Here is a 13,899-nt window from a genome sequence, read left to right on the forward strand (position 1 = left end):
AGGAATCATCACAAATTAACAAGAAAACAAAAGTTAACAATAAATTTAAAAAGAAACATTTATAATGGTCCTCACTGGGTGGCTCAGTTGCCTGGAGCATCATTACGTTCACAAAAAGGTCACGTGCTCGTTTCCCAGACAGGGCACATACCTAGGTTACAGGTGTGACGCCCAGTGGGGGAGCATCCCAAAGGTAACATATCAGCGTTTCCTTCTCACATGTGTGTGTCTGTCTGTCTCTCTCCCCTCTTTCTCTTGTCCTCTCTGTCTAAAATCAATAAAATCACCACATCCTTGAGCAAGGATTTTAAAAATGCGAAATTAAAAAAAATTATAATGGAATCAAAAATAAGAAATACTTAAAGATAAATATAAATATCTGACCATGTAAAATAAGAGGTTTGAACTTCCTGTTATACATGAAAAAAAAAACCAAAATAAATGAACATGTTTAGTTTATGGTGTTTACACACTCAATATCATCATCCCCATATGTATTTATATATTGTCGGTGAGAACTCAGTTACGTCTGCTTACAATGAATGACCAGGTAGGAAATCTCAGCAAAGAAATAGAAACTATAAGAAAATAATAAAATACGTTAACAGCCCTGGGAAAGCACTGCTCCATGTCCACGTGACCTGCCTGCAACTGAGGGAGGAGAGGCATATGGAGCTGGCTTGACGTCAGGAGACCAAACCAGGGGGTCAAAGCTGAGCCCATGCCTCCCTCCCAGTCCCTAAGCTTAAGGCTGCCTGAGCACCCTGGGCCCCAGGGATGCAGTACAGGGTGGTGAGATGCCAGGTAAGGACACAGGATGGGAGGAACTCCAGGCACAGTGGCCCAGACACTTGGCTGGGTACCTGGACCTTCAGAAGTGAGGAGATAGAGAGGAGGGTTGGTCCAAGGGCAAATTTGGGGCCAGGGACCAGGAGGCCTCTTAATGGGACAGGAGGGGACGGGGGGTGGTCTACATTTCCTGGGGAATTGCCGAGCCTGCTCCAGGGTAAAGTGGGTCCAGGGATGAGACACTCTGACAGGTGACACCTGACACCACTCAGGACCACAGGGACTCCTGGGAGTGGATCCCTGAGTCCTTGGGCACTGATTGTGCCCCACCCCTCCCACTCCCTCCTGCAGCTCTCCAACAGACAAGGGTGGGGGCTGGGCTATGGGGCAGCAGGAACAGGTGCTACCCACTCTGTTCCTGTGTCACATCCCCTGTGAAGCTCTTGATGAACCCAGATCAAAGTCACCTTCTCCTGCACTGGGAGCCCCAGATCCACTGGAGGTGCCATGGCAATTGTCCCCAGGGTCCCCAGGCAGGGCCCGAGCTTTCCTCCCTGACACAACACAGAGGGACCTTCCAGGGGATTCAGCTTGATGGTCCTGATCCAGGTCTGTCACCAGAACTTGTGTGATCACCTCTGGGCTCCAGTCTGAGGCTCAGGCTGATGTTCATCCTTAGAGAGATGGACACAACCCCAATGCCACAGAGAGCTCGGGCTCTCATGTATTTAGACACGTGATCAAATCTGCCCCCTCCTCTCCTGTCTGACCCATCACTGGCCTGCCCCTGCCCCTGAACCAACACCAGCTCAGTTGTGGGCTTGTGCTCTCCCTTGTGCTACTAAAGCTGGGGGGCCAGCCCTCAACTCAGTTCCTCCTTAGAAAGTAAATGGAAACATCTGCTTTGGGGTCACTGGTCTCCCAACACAAACATATTTCTGTTCTTAGAAAAAGCAAAGTACCTGCTCAGTGGCTGGGTGGCGAAGAGGACAGAAGTGCATCATGTGTGACTGAGAGAACCAGGTGGCCCATACCCAGTTCCCTGTGTGTCTCCTGGTACCATGCCTGGGCTCCACTGATAATTCTCAGAGCTCTGAGACCTTACAGAAGTTGGGTCTCCCTATCACCTGAGATCAGAGCTCTGTGGGGCCTCTGCATCCCCAGGGCTGGGCAAAGCCTCCCATGGAGGAGAGACTCTCAGTCCACCCAGTGCTCAATGTCCCAGCTCAGTCTCACGACCTCCAGTGCGATTCCCTGTCTAGTAGTTTGGGTGGAGGATGTCGGATAAATGTCAGTCATTTAGGCATGGATCCTGTAAACTCAAACTCATCACCTGACAGAAACTTGATTCTCTGTTTTTTATTAACCTTTCACTGAAGAAAACAGTATTTAGACTGTAATGTCTCAAATGTATTAGACAGTCACAAGAAAGTAAGACATCACCAGGCTGACAAAGGAGGGACAATGGGGACCTAGAGCAGTAAGGAACAGCAGAAAATAGGGTCCCAAATAATGATTAGTATGGTGGACAGACAGGGATCCAAGCCACAACTTCTGCAGTGGGGGGTGGGGACTTACAGGAGATCCTCCCCACAGCAACAGCAGGGACATAAGTTTGCCTGTAAGAATAAGCAGTGCACAGGTGTTCCCAGGTGGCCCTGAAAGATCTATTAACAAGCTATGTGCTACACGTCCTGCATCTAACTCTTTAGAGGTCATTAGTGATGTGGAAAATCAGTGTCTGGGTCAAACCATACTGCAGGGACCTACTCAATGTACTGCCTTAGTCAGTGATACCAGATAACATCCAAGTCCAAAAGTCATCCCTCCCTGCCCCTTGCAGAAGAGCTGGGAGGGGTCAGGAGGCCTGGAGCATGTGGGCTGTGAAGACAGTAGGGGGTGCTGTTGCTTGAACCTGAGAGGAGTCTGTTCTGGGACAAGACAAATAGGAAAATTCTTTTCTAAATCTTGCCCACTCAGGGAAGCGGCGTCCTCACAGTGTGTGACTTTCTATCACCAGGGTCCCCAGGAGCTACATGAGCCCTGAGGTCTCACTCACACCCTTGCTTCACATCCAGCTCCCCCTTCAAGGAGTTGTTCCTGCCTGATGGGCAGACAGACAGGGTCAGGTAGACAGACACACAGTAGGAGCTGATCTGCATGAAGAAGCTCAGCCCATGAGTAATGCTGGACACAGGCCAAGACACCCTTGGAGATGGGAGAGTCTCAGTTCCCAAAACAAGGCCTGAGCAGGCAGAGCGCTGGCCCTTCCCCATCATGACCCAGATCCCTCTGCTCCTCACCCCCTCACTCCCTGGACAAGGAGCTTCACTGGAAGGATTTGGGGGAAGCGAAGGATGTCCGTGAGGGACATTTGCACTGCCTGTCACGTCTGGCCTCTGGACTTCAGTAGTGGATATTTCCAGTCTTCTACCACCATCTGCCCCTAATTCCAGGGTCCAGTTCAGACTGTGATAATGTTGCCAACACGTAGTGTCTGGTCTGTGCACGTGTGTGCACGTCTGTGTACATGAAATGAGTGATGGCCTTCTCTTGTACAAAGCCCCGTAGCAGGAGTCCTTGAAACACACAAGGAATTATTCCAAAGACTTAAAAAGCAATCACTCGTAGTCCGATCTAATTCACTGTTTAGAGAAAAACCAGACATCTCAACCCAACAAGAAGACTATGAGATTTCAAAATTATGGGGCAACATTTATGAGCATAGGTGCAAAAATTCAACAGGTTAGGAGAACCCATGTTATATCAACAAAGACCTACACTGACCACCAGGAAGGACTTGGGCTGAGGAGGGTGTTTGAGAAGATTCTGAAGGATGGGAACCTGGATTTGTAGGGAGGGCAAATATGAAGAGGTACTGAAATGTATGTATCAGATTCCCCATTCCAGGAAGGAATCGCAGAACTCTTACTGGCGGTGCCCTGACACACCACAGGAGAAAGAGATGGTGTAACTGGACGTCATGAATGGACTCATTGATACTGCAGCCCATGGTCCCTAATGTGCTGACATCAGCATGGTCCTTCCTGGATAAAACAGCACATCCCAAAGGAAAACTCTCACCAGGGCAAGGCAGCATCACCCAAGGACCACCAGGGGGCGCTGCGTTCTGCTCCTTCTTGCATTGTGATGGGCTGCTGGGACACCTGCATTTTCTCCTAGGAAATTTAGCCATCCTCAGTTCGATGCTGGCGCCTCATTGCAACCAGACTGTCCCCACAGGAGAGATCTGCTCTCAACAGATCTGCCCCAAGAATACCTGAGACAGTTTACACAGGAGGCTCAGGGCTCCCCGCAGAGGTCAGGAACCCTGCGGGCAGCTGTGAGGACCCAGTGTGTTCACGAGGACACCCACAGTAAATGCTGGAGTCCTTGTGCTGTCCTCTTCTGGGTCAGCCAAAAAGTCCATGTAGTTTTTCCGTTCGATGGCTCTAGTAGTGCTTAGTTGTCTTTAACTCCATTCGAAACAATTTTGTCAGATTGTGTAATGACAGCTGTCATATCAGCGTGCATTAAAAAATCATCAAAACTGGTGAATATTTGTGCAGTTATTTTAATAATGACGATGGAAGAAGATATGCAACATTTTCAGTGTAGTACGCTTTATTATTTGAATAAAGGTTAAAACGCAACTGAAATGCAAAATAAAATATTTGTGCAGTGTATGGAGAAGGTGGTGTGAGTGATCAAACATGTCCAAAGTGGTTTGCAAACTTTCTCAGCACTATTATATTTGGACAAATAATTCTTTGCTGTGGGGTTGTCTTATGCACTGGAAGATGTTTAGCAGCACCCCTGGCCTCTACCCATGGAAGCCATTAGCAGGAGATAGCTGACATATTCAAAATATCCAAATCAACACTTATTGGTGAAAATGAAACATGTCTTTCATTTTATGGAAAAAACATAACGGATTTTTTGGCCAACCCAATATTTAGATTATATGTCTTGCTGGTCTATTTCCCACTTATTTCAGTGACATTAATTCCCAATGATTATGGAAAGTGATGAGGCTTATATTTTGAGATATTTCAATTACTTTTCAAATGAATTATTTTTATATTAAGTTTTACATCCTCATTTCAAAATACATATAGGCACATATAATTATATAATTATCCCTATTTCAAAAAGTACACATTTGGTTATCATAGGCATATCATATTGTAGTAGGAATCATTTTGTCTGATATAAGTTGGGCATCATTAACACAATGATGAGAATAAAAAGTGCAAATTTCATTAATCAGTTTAGTGGCAATTAAGAAATAAATAGGAAATCATAGTTTTTATCTCACACTGCAATGAAAACAATTGAGTGCATTATCTTCACCAAATACTGGAAAAGCTTTATCTCCTGCCACCTTCCCTCCCCTCAAATCTCCCTCCTTCTTGTCCATTCCTTCTGCTCCACAGGGGACGGTGGGACACAGGTGGTTAAAATGCCCCCTGGTGTTCACACCAACTAGTCTAGGCACCATGTGACTCTCTTGTTTTGTTTCTAATTATTAGGCATATTTTTCTTATTTTGTTATATCCCTTGTTTGTTGGGATAAATCTGGTAATGTAATGGCGATGCTGTTGCCTTTCTCCTCAAAGGCAGCGATGTGGAGGATGTTCCGTGCCCTAGGACGACAGAGAGCTGAGGGGAGCTGGCACCCACGCCTGGGGGACAGCTCCAGCCCTGGTCCCCTGATGGCTGCACCCAGAGAGCTGACATGGCTGAGTCAGTGGGAGACTCGTGTCCCTTCACACCCCTGACACGAGCTCTGCGATTCCATGATGGCCTCAGTGCTGGAGGCAGGAGACCTGCTAAGAACCCACAGGGAGGGCAGGAAGGGGTTTTACTAGAGACGCCAGAACATGTTCAGAAGGATGGGTTAGGTTTGGGAGGAACAAAGCCACTGGGGCAGGAGGGTGAGACCACACACAGGTCACTGTTCAGTCCTCCCCCTTTCCAGAGGGGAAGTTAGGACCGAGGTCCCCGGGAACTTGGGAAGCTGCTTGGGTGGAAGACATCCAGCCCCCTCACTCAGTGTCTCAGTCACTGTTCTCTGTGCGAGGCACCAGCATCTGCCTCTTTCCACATCTCCCCAGGAGACATCAGGGTGACACTGGGGCAGCAAGACAGAGGAAGCTGATTTGCATGAAGCACATTCTCCTCCTAGTGGGTCTGGGAGGCATGAAAAGGCCCCAAGGACACCACCCTCCAGCCCAGGAGCGTGAGGAGGCTGTGTCCTGTGCGTGTCCCCACCATGGCCTGGACAGTTCTCCTGCTGGGGCTCCTTGCTTACAGCTCAGGTCAGAGGAAGGGACTCTGCATTCTTGGGGGACACAGCAAAGCAGGGTCTCAGAATTACCCTATCTTCCATAACAACCCCTGTCTCTCTGCTATTGGTTTTAGGTGTGGATTCTCAGACTGTGGTCACCCAGGAGCCATCCCTGTCTGTGTCTCCAGGAGGGACGATCACACTAACCTGTGGCCTTAGTTCTGGGTCAGTCTCTAGTAGTAGTCACTACCCCATCTGGTTCCAGCAGACTACAGGCCAGGCTCCCCACATGCTCATCTATGAAACAAACCGCCGGCCCTCTGGGGTTCCTGAGCGCTTCTCTGGATCCATCTCTGGGAACAAAGCCACCCTCACCATCACGGGGGCCCAGCCTGAGGACGAGGCCGATTATTACTGTAGTTTGTACGTGAGTGGTGAGTCTTACACAGTGATGTGATCTCATGAGGAAGTGCAACCTAAACCTCATGTTCTGAGAATGGCTCAGCTTTAGTGACAGATGGAAAGAGAGAGGGTGAAAACAGTCAACACTCACAAGTAGAGGGGGCTCCACGGCCCATTCCCGTGTTCAGTGGCTCCTCTCCACGTGCCTCCTCCAGTCTCCCCCAGCGTGTGCCAATGTGTCCCAAGTGACCCTGGCACAATGGACTTCCTCTCCTCCCCTCTCCCTAGAACCATGACGGGGTGAAGCCTGAGTGCAGACACATTAACCATCAGAGAGACCCAGAGCCCCCACTGCCCTTGTAGTCCTCCCTGTGTTCCAGGAGCTTTAACAGGATTTACTCTCATGTTGATTTCAGCCCGTGGACCTTGTGAGGGTTTTATTAGCATTTAAGTGAGGGTGCCACTGGGAGCTGGCAGGTGATGCTGGTCCCCTGACTAGGCTGCTGGGTCAGATCTGTGTGTGTGTGAGTAAAATCTGTGTTTTAACAAGTCAGTTAGACTTTTTTAGCAACACTAAAGTTTGAGAACTTCCTCTACCTTTGCTTTTTTAAAATTATTCCTGAACGCTTTTGCTTGAAATTTACTCAAGTTAAATTCTAGGTCACAATCTCTCCTAAATCAACCTTCCTAAATACAGAAATGTTCAGAAACCGGTTTAAAATTTCAGGGTATCAGTGAAAACTGTGACATAATTTCTTTTTTTCCTTCTTTTTAAAGTGCAAACTACAACCACAAATTGAGAGGATTTCCAGGGCTTATGTGAATACTGATGCTCTGAGAAGACACCTGTTTAGAAGTGGCTTCCAGAAACACTCCTCCCAGCCCTGGGCCGCCTCCCCTGGCGCAGGGACAGGGGAAGGGCTGCAGGCGGTGTCCCCACACCTGGTTCCCGAGGGTGCCCGGCTCTGGGCTGTGAGGGGAGAAGCAGAGAGTGAACCTGTCCTTTTATTAACACTTCTCCTCTTTGTTAAAAAGTCTTCTTAGAGAACCTTCATATCAAGGCAGCAAACAATAATTTAAAAAAAAAACATTACATCTAGTAAGTTAGAAATATATGTCTTTGAGTGTGATTGTTTTCTGTAATATTTACTGAATTATTGGATTCTTGGAATGGTTCTAAAACAGAAAAAGTATATACATGAGAATTTTGTGAAATTTTAATAAAACTTGAAATATAGTTAATATTATTTTACCTAACTTCGCTTCTTAGTTTTTAAAGATAACCTTAGGTTTGCAAGATTAAAATGCTAGACAAAATGTGAGTGACAGCCACAGAAAAGGTTTGTGTTATAACTTTTTTCCTGTCAGAGCAGAATTATTGCCAAATTAAAAGTTTGAAAACACTCACACAGGAATGAAGCTACAGTCCCTTCTCTCCTGGGAGGGTGAAGTCCAAGGCCGACCCCTTGTGCAGGGCGAGGCTCCTGAGCAGACAGTCAACCTTTCACATGTAAACCATGGCCATGTGTTCTATGTTCATTTGTATCTACTTCAAATGATAAAAAAGTAAAAACTATATGAAAACATTAATCATGTTTCCTAGCCACTTATTTATATATACATGATCTCTGCAGAACCAGAAAAGCACAGCCTCTCATTCATCCAATGGCTGAAATAAACTATTGGGATTCTATTCCATGAGAATTTCAGGACTGAATCCCTGTGAAGAGCCCCATTGTTCCCACAGTCTCTTCAAGTATAAGCTCCTGGCTGCGCAGCCAAAGCAACTCCATCTGGAAGCCAACCTGCCACTTTGACTCCTGCTGCACCTCCCCCACCCCCAGCAGACACACAGACTGTTCTCCTCCCTTGTCTTTATCTGTCTCTACACCAGCTCTGGTGACAGAGATGGTGGCACCTGAGGGTGCCCTCCCACCTTAAATTAAAGACACATTCATTTCCTAGCAGGTAGGCTCTGTGGTTGGAACACTCAACAGATAGCCTGGAAGTGGTGGTGGAAGGCACAGAGCAAATACAAGGGGTCCTATCTCTGCCTGAAATGCACCTTGAGTGTGACTTCCCTTAATGAGCTCCTGATGGCATGATACATTCAGTCTCCTTCTCTGGTCTCTGGGGCCAAGGAAATCTCACATACACTGGACCTAGTCAATCAAAGCAGAAGTAGACTTCCAATGTGAAAAGAAGAAGGCTGACTTCCTACCTTCTCAAACTGGGGAACAGAGTGGTTTGGAGTCCTTGGGTCCTCATTACCTCCCTGTAGACACAGCAGATAGGTGCCGAGACCTCAAGGTTTCAAACAACTAAGATACAAGCAAAATGGTAGATAGATAGATAGATAGATAGATAGATGCTCCTAGAAGACCCTTTCTCTCTAGCCGAAGAATCTGGGAATCAGATGCCTAACCAGAGAAAATCTTTGGGAGGACACCCGCCCACTGACTTCCCACACTATAGAACCCCCGACCTGCACCCCCATCCAGAGATGTCAGCTGTAAGGGCCAGGGTGTTGGTCTCCATTCCCTCCCAGCACGAGCTGGCAGTGTCCCTTTGCCACTTGGCAGTGTGGGTGATTCAGTGGAAGGTGACTCCCTCCCATTAGAGACTCAATGAGCCTTAGCCAGGTAGGGCCAGTTGAGGCTGGTTAGCACTCCAGTTCTCCCACTCATGACTCTGGCTGCCCAGTGGGAACCTGAACTTCAACCTCACCCCTCAGCAATGAGACTGGATGAGGGGGTAGAGGGCAGAGGAACTGTGCATTTCCGCGCCCCTGCTTATACTGGCAGGAGATGGTGAGGAGCTAAGCCTTGACTGCCCAGTGGGATTCAGAGATCTGAGTAAGGAATGGGAGGCAGACGAGTGGGCCATGCAGGGGCCCCCAACCCTCCTTGTGTCAGTGCTGCCCTGGAGGGACGCAGTGGAGAGTTGAGCGGCCAGCCTGCTGAGCACAGCAGCTCCCCTCCTCCCTGTGCTTCCCTCCCTGATCCACAGGGCCTGGCTGTGGGGTCAACACTCACCCTAACTTGAAGGGAACCAACTGGTGACAGTCACAGCCCCACTGTCCCCAGGAAGGTGTCAAAGCAGGGGAGTCAGTGCTCCACCTTTGCTGGGCCAGTGGGAGCTGAACACCCACCCCCTGACCTCTGTGCTGCAGCTCAGCAGGCAGGCGGCCTGATGGCAGACAGAGGAAATGGGACACAGGGGCCCTAATGCAGTCCCCCAATGTCCTGGAAATGGTAAGAGATAACACTGGTCACATCTAGAACCAGGAAAATGAAAACTTGAGGAAACCAAGAAAGTCTTCTAAAACCAACACAAAAATGACTTAGATAATTAACTTATGTGACATATTTCTTCGGCAATCATCATAAAATCCATGTAACCAGCAAATACAGATATTCTTGGAAGAAATGAAAAACGACAGTAACTCAAATAGAAGGAGACATGAAAAAGATGCCAAGTGGAAATGTAGAACTACAAAATACCAACAATGAAGTTTCATAAACCAATGGAGGGATCAAGAATACATAAAGTTTATCGATTATTTTATTTGTTTGTTGTATGTTTATAGATTGACTGATTGTTGAAATGAAAACTGGGCTACAATTCCTAGTGAACAGCTCCCACACCATGACTCATCTGTGAAGGACGTCACCAGGGGGCGCTGTGGGTCTTCTCAGAGCTATGAGGACTGAAACCTACCCAAATGGTTTAATTCAATGGGCCTTATGCCCACATCCTTGGTCTCAGTTAGAGGAGACAGCAGGTGCTTCCTCTCAAGGGGGAGACTCAGAGCTCACAACAAGCCCAGCCTCCTCCTGCGAGTAGAACTATAAACTGGGCCCAGGACCCAGAACTGGATGGTGCTCTGGGCTCCTATTTGCATAATGCCCAGCAAACACACCCCTCCCCCAGGGAGCTGAGGAGGAGATAAAGGGACACCCAAAGAGCAGCCCCAGCCTGAGGTCAGGGGATTTGGAAAGTGTCCACCATGGCCTGGACTCCTGTCCTCCTGCTCCCCTTCCTCACCCTCTGCCCAGGTCCAGGGACACTTCAGAGACCAGCCTTTCAGAGGGTTCTTCTGCCTTTACTCTTCATTCCTGACATTGGCAGTTTTTATTTCAGGGTCCAGGTCTCAGGCTCTGGTGACTCAGGAGCCCTCACTGACTGTGTCCCCAGGAGGGACAGTCACTCTCACCTGTGCCTCCAGCACTGGAGCTGTCACCAGCAGTAACTATCCATACTGGATCCAGCAGAAGTCTGGCCAAGTCCCCACCACACTGATTCATCGTACCAGCAATAAACACTCCTGGACCCCTGCCCAGTTCTCAGGCTCCCTCCTTGGGGGGCAAAGCTGCCCTGACCCTGTCGGGGGCCCAGCCCAAGGACGAGGCCAAGTACTACTGTTTTCTGTGGCACAGTGACCATCAATACAGTGTCACATGCAGGGGAGGAGCGAGGTATCAACCCCGAGCATCAGCCACAGCTCCGCTGTTTCTTATGTGTGCAAAGCTGAACAGAAGCCCTAGAAAGTGTGTGTGGTGAGTGAGAGGTGTGAACCTCTCGATGTCAGAAGGCAGACAAGCAACCAGACAGCCTGTGCTCCACCTCCTGGTGCTCATGCCCTTATGTGACCCCTGCCTTGAGTGTGGGCTGCCCTGCATGGGGACTGAGACAGAGGCTGTCAGGGGACAGTGAGAAGGTGTGAGCACACCCTGGTCAAGGCCCAGTGGAAGCTCGTTTGGGCTGCACTTGGACAGGTTGTGTGAGGACCAACCCTCAGTTCAAGAGCTCTTCCAGACATTGTCACCCAGGTGTGGAGAGCCCAGGGACTTCCTGGGAAGGGGGACAGAGAGAGGAATGAGTGCTCTACAGTTGTCACTCAGTGGTTCATTGGGCATCCCTGGGTCAGAGAGCTGAAAGGGCAGCAGCCCTGTGAGGACAGTGGTGGCCCCAGGGCTGGCCTTGTCAGTGGTGAGTGGGTGGGGAGCGCAGGGGACAGGGTGTGCAACACAGATGGGCTCCAAATGGCTGAGAATAATCTTGTTCAGGTTGTTTTCAGCTGGATGTGTAAGAAAGTGAGTTTTACACTCAGAATCCCAGCCTGCTGTGAGGAGGTGACAAGGACCTACACAGAGACCTCATCAAGCCTATAAACCAGGAGAATCCAAACTGTGGTCCTCGGGCTGACTACACCTCAGGAAGTCTACAAATGGGGCCCAATGCAAAATCATAGATTCACTTAAAACATTAGGAGATTTCTTGGTGATTATGTGTGACAATATCATGTAAAATCAATGTGTGTTCCCTCTTGAAACTTGGATGCATGCGTGACTTCAGTTACTACTGATAGATGATTTTAGAAGATTATCGAAAGAGCAGCAGCATAATAGGGTTACCATGTGAGGACAGTTTTGCTTATCTGCAGTGGCAGATAACAAGAAAATCATGCACAGACCCTTTTTTGCTGATCACTTGTCGTTAGTGTTTGGGTATTTATGTGTGGCCCTAGACTGCTCTTCTTCTTCCAGTGTGGCCCTGAGACACCAAAAGGTGGGCAGCTCCCTTCACAGGTATCACAGGAACATGCTCCTCGTGGGACAGCACAGGGACTCACTGGACCATCGCTGCCTCTCGTTCCCACTCACTGGGATTCACCTGAACTGTCACTGTTTCACGGGGAGAGCAGCTGGCTACCTGGTACTGAGTTACGGTGCTCAGGCTCGGGGTTCTGTGTGCTGGAGCCCATGGAGGCCCTTGGGGAGCTCTTACCCAATGCAGGGGCTGCTTGTCCCCAGTTAAAGGACAGAGCTACTTCTGACATTACAGGGGGGAAAAGAGGTGTGAGCAGCTACTGGACAGGGTGGGCAGGGGACTCAGGACTGACGCTGGTCACAGTCAACATGCTGGAGGTGTCATTGTGGGTCAGGACCCTCGTGGCAGCTCCTTCTCTGGGGGCAGGGAAATGAGGGCCGATGGAAAAACTCGAGAGCAGTGCAAACTCACCATTCTGTGTTTGTGCAGGGAAGGGCAAACAGTCCTTGTTACCTGCCTCTACACTTCCTCATCCACATCCCCTGTCACCCCCACTGCCTCCACCCAGGGCAGTGTTCCAGGGGGTTGGCTCTACTGGTCACATGGCTTCAGGAGGCCACATTCCCTCCAGGCCCTGAGACACGGTCCTGAAATGCCCTCATCTGGTTTGAAGAAATCAGTGTGGTATGTCCTGCTCCTCACTCACTCACTCACTGGTCTCCCTGTTGTACCAAAAGCAATGTGTCTGCAAGAGAGAGCAGAGTAGCTGGGGGTTCAGAGATGAAGGAGACACGTGTGGAGACCATACCCCTTAGGCACCCTAAGAACAGAGGGTCATGGGGATGTGAAGCACAGGGTGGGGAGTGTGGTCAGTGATGCTGCCCCAGTGGGGACGGGGCCCCGTGGGGCCTGGGAACATCACAGGAAACACTTTGTAAAGGATTTGATTGTCTAACCACTCTGCTGTGCACCAGAAATCAATACGAAATAATGTCGGCACTAACTAGATCAGGGCTAATGGAGACTGGAGATGATGAAAATAGATTTCTAAATCCCGTATTGAAGAAAGGACCTCTAAAAAGGGGTAGACTGCCTTTTATAATAATGTCAACACAAGAATTATATTTTTTTCATCAATCTTTGTGTTGACAATATTTATAAAATTAGGCAACATTTTCTTAAATTCTTGAAAAATCAGAAGTATTTTTGGCATCACAGGCAAGGGTAAGTGAGAACCAGCAGGAGGAACCACGAACACAAGGCGTGAGCTCCTCTCAGGGCTGCGTTCTCATGGCAAAGGCAGGAAGAGAAAGCCAAGGCCTGGCCCTGCAGCTGGGGACCCAGCAGGAAACCCTCACAATAACAACAGCAAAAACAACACTGCTGGCTTCAACCTGAAAAAAATCACCCAAATGGAACTGTGACCACCTATGACCTAACAGGGCTCCTGAGGAACCCCAGTCCTCTAAAGATGCTCAGAGTGGTCACGTACCAGCAACAGACCCAGGGGCCTGACAGGAGGAAACTCAACTATCATGTCATCCTTCACCATCTGGGAACACGGCATTTCATGTAGCTCCATGGAGGTCATTCATGACCTGAAAAAATTAATGGCTCATCCCAGAGTCACAGAGGGGACCTGCTCATTCCACTGCCCTGGGTGGTGACATCAGAAAGACCCAACCGCAAACAGCAGAGCCCTCCCAGGACAGCTGGGGGTGTGAGATGAGCTGGAGGATGTTCCTTCTCAGACCAGTTGGGGGCGCTGGTGGACTGGACCTGAGAGCTCAGAGCTCTGGGCCAGGCAGGTTAGGAAAATACTAGACTGGCTCTTGCACACTTGGGCAGGCAGTGTCCTCACTGAA

Source organism: Phyllostomus discolor, chromosome 13, assembly GCF_004126475.2.
Source record: "Phyllostomus discolor isolate MPI-MPIP mPhyDis1 chromosome 13, mPhyDis1.pri.v3, whole genome shotgun sequence".
Taxonomy (NCBI): domain Eukaryota; kingdom Metazoa; phylum Chordata; class Mammalia; order Chiroptera; family Phyllostomidae; genus Phyllostomus; species Phyllostomus discolor.